This window comes from Bufo gargarizans, chromosome 1, assembly GCF_014858855.1.
Source record: "Bufo gargarizans isolate SCDJY-AF-19 chromosome 1, ASM1485885v1, whole genome shotgun sequence".
Classification (NCBI taxonomy): domain Eukaryota; kingdom Metazoa; phylum Chordata; class Amphibia; order Anura; family Bufonidae; genus Bufo; species Bufo gargarizans.
The window spans coordinates 326,580,490-326,584,159 of NC_058080.1; positions in this window are offsets into that span (position 1 = coordinate 326,580,490).

The following is a 3,670-nucleotide window of genomic DNA, read 5'->3' on the forward strand; positions in this document are numbered from 1 at the left end:
TTCCTCAGACTTGGAAGATCCATAATGTTTTTCATAAGTCCTTATTGAAACCTTATGTTCAACCCATTGTACCCTCGCCTTTGCCTCCTCCTCCGATTATGGTTGATGGGAATCTTGAATTTCAGGTCTCTAGGATTGTGGATTCTCGTCTTGTCCGCGGTTCTCTTCAGTACCTTGTTCATTGGGAGGGTTATGGTCCTGAGGAGAGGATGTGGGTCCCAGTGACGGACATTAAGGCCTCTCGTCTCATCAGGGCTTTCCATAGGTTCCATCCTGAGAAGGTGGGTTCTGAGTGTCCGGAGTCCACTCGTAGAGGGAGGGGTACTGTCACAACCAGACAGCTGAGAAGCTCTGACAGAGGCCTTTCAGAACCTCCTCGTTGAGTTTTCTTTGTTGTGGTTTTCAGTTCCTCATCTTGTTAGCCTCTCTCAGCTGTCATGTAGTTGGACTGATTGCTTCCCTTTAAATTCCTCCCCATAATGCTTTACTGGGCGGCTTATACTTCTTCCTGGAGTGTGTGTGCATGCTGATCCTATTTCCCAGTCTGCTACAAAGATAAGTGCTGTACATTTATCTGTTATTTTCTGTTTGCTGGATCCCAGGTGACCCTGACTCCCTCCGTGTCTGGTGTAGGGAGCCGGTGGTCGTGTCCCCTCACTATTGTAGGGTGTTCAGGTGTTATATAGTCGAGGTACGTGGATATGCAACCATCCACCTTTGGGATTTTTGCATAGGCTGAGCAGCCAGTGAAAGTGCCAGCTCTTGTGCAGGGGTCTCCCTTTTGGTTCCTTAGCTTTGGATCCAGTGAGTCATATATGCATGTTGCATTGTCTTGTTTCCTGTACACCGTCCGTGACACTGTCCCTCCCTGAAAGCCAGAGAGGACTTTTCTCTGTCCTGGCCACTATAGGGGCAGGAACAGAGAAAAAAAACATTTTTGTCACATTACATCACAAAAATTGCAACAGCAAGTGATCAAAAAGGTGTATGCCGCTCAAAATAGTACTATTCAGACCGTCACCTCAACCCGCAAAAAATGAGACCCTACCTAAGAGAAGCAGTCAAAAAATAAAAAAGCTATTGCTCTCAGACTATGGAGACACTAAAATATGATAATTTTTTGCTTCAAAATTGCTATTATTGTGCAAAAGTGAAAAAAATAAAAAAAGTATACATATTAGGTATCACCACGTCCGTAACAACCAGCTGTATAAAAATATTGCATGACCTAACCACTCAGGTGAACAAAAAATAAAAAAGCTATGGCTCTCTATGACAATGAGACACTAAAATATTATTATTTCGGTTTCAAAAATGCTATTATTGTGTTAAACTTAAATAAATAAGAAAAAGTTTACATATTAGGTATTGCCACGTGCGTAACGATCTGCTCTATAAAAAAGTCACATGACTTAATTTCTCAGGTAAACGCTGTAAAAATTAAAAATAAAACTGTGCCAAACATAGAAGAGGATTCTTTGCAGTAAGAGCAGTGAGACTATGGAACTCTCTGCCTGAGGAGGTGGTAATGGTGAATTCACTAAAAGAGTTCAAGAGGGGCCTGGATGTATTTCTGGAGTGTAATAATATTACAGGCTATAGCTACTAGAGAGGGATCGTTGATCCAGGGAGTTATTCTGATTGCCTGATTGGAGTCAGGAAGGAATTTGTTATTCCCTTAAAGTGAGGAAAATTGGCTTCTACCTTACATTTTTTTTTTCCTTCCTCTGGATCAACTTGCAGGGTGACAGGCCGAACTGGATGGACAAATGTCTTTTTTCGGCCTTATGTACTATGTTACTATGTAAAACATCAATTTTTTTGTTACCTTTCCTCACAAAAAATGTAATGTAGAGCAATAAAAAAATCATATGTATCCCAAAATAGTACCAACAAAACTGGCGCCTTATCCTGTAGCTTCCAAAATGTGGTCACTTTTTTGAGTTTCTACTGTAGGGGTGCATCAGGGGGGCTTCAAATGGGACACGGCATCTAAAAACCAGTTCAGCTAAATTTGCCTTCCAAAAACCATATAGTGTTCCTTATCTTCTGCGCCCTGCCGTGTGCCCGTACAGTAGTTTACGATCACATGTGGGGTGTTTCTGTAAACCGCAGAATCAGGGTAATAAATATTGAGTTTTATTTGGCTGTTAACCCTTGCTTTGCTACTGGAAAAAAATTATTAAAATGTAAAATCTGCCAAAAAAGTGATATTCAGAAATGTCATCTCCATTTTCCATGAATTCTTGTGGAACACCTAAAGGGTAAACAAAGTTTGTAAAATCAGTTTTGTATACCTTGAGGGGTGTAGTTTCTAAAATGGGGTCATTTTTGGGTGGTTTATATTATGTAAAAATTTTCAAAAATTGCTTACATACTTCTAAGCCTTCTAACGTCCCTAAAAAATAAAATGTCATTTTCGAAATGATCCAAACATGAAGTAGACATATGGGGAATGAAAATTAATTACTATTTTTGAAGGTATTACTATTATAAAAGTAGAGAAATTGAAATTTGCTAATTTGCTTACTTTTCTACATTTTTGGTAAATTTGGTATTTTTTTTATAAATAAAAATGTTTTTTTTACTTATTTTTACCACTTTCATGCATGAAGTACAATATGTGACGAGAAAACAATCTCAGAATGGCCTGTATAAGTAAAAGCATTTTAAAGTTATCACCACCTAAAGTGACACATGTCAGATTTGCAAAAAATGGCCTGGGCAGGAAGGTGAAAACAGACCCGGGGTTGAAGGGGTTAAAGACAGTTGTGATGCTAATTACAGGCACATCTTAGTTTAACATACCCCTATGCTCAAATTATTTCCGATCTATTTTAGGGTTACTATGAGTGAACTCAGTATGAGTGAACCCGGACTGTAATGTTCGGGTTCGTACCGAACATTACGGTGTCCAGGTACCCAAACCCGAACATGGAGTTTGCCGCGAAAGTCCATGTTCGGATGATAAATAAAGCTTGTTGAACAAGTTTTTAAGCTGTGGACACTTTGAAGCCATCACAGTCATGCCTTTGCATTGACACAAAATGGTGCAATTGTAAACGGATCCGTCCCCCATTGACTTTCAATGTAAGTCATGACGGATCCGTATTGAATATCAAATCTAATACAAACGAATCGGTCCTGAACGGATGCATTTGTTTGTATTATCGGTGCGATCCACCTTAGGGGGTGATGCTTACATGGGATTGTGCGTTGGAGGCGGCTGGGGAGGAGGTGATGTTATTTACATGGGAGTGTATGGTGGAGGGAGGATTATAACTGCAGGGAGAACTGCAGATCCAGGGGACATTATAGGCGGTCTTATTACTACTGGGGGCTCTATAGGAGGGTCTTATAGATCCGCTTTATTTCTACTTAGCGTACTATGGGGGCCTTATTACTACTGAGGGGTCTGTAGGGAGCTTTATTACCACTGGGGGAACAATAGGGGGCCTTATTTCTACTGGGGACTCTGTGAGGGTATTATTAATATGGGAGGGGTCTTCTAATAATGGGGGCATTGTTGAGGAGCATTATCACGGTTGGGGCAGTGTTACTAATGAGGGCATTCTAGAAGGGAATTACCATTGGTGGGATTATGAGGAGCACTATTACTATGGGGGGCAGTAATTTTTCTTCAGATAGTATTTGGGGGGTATTGGGGGTC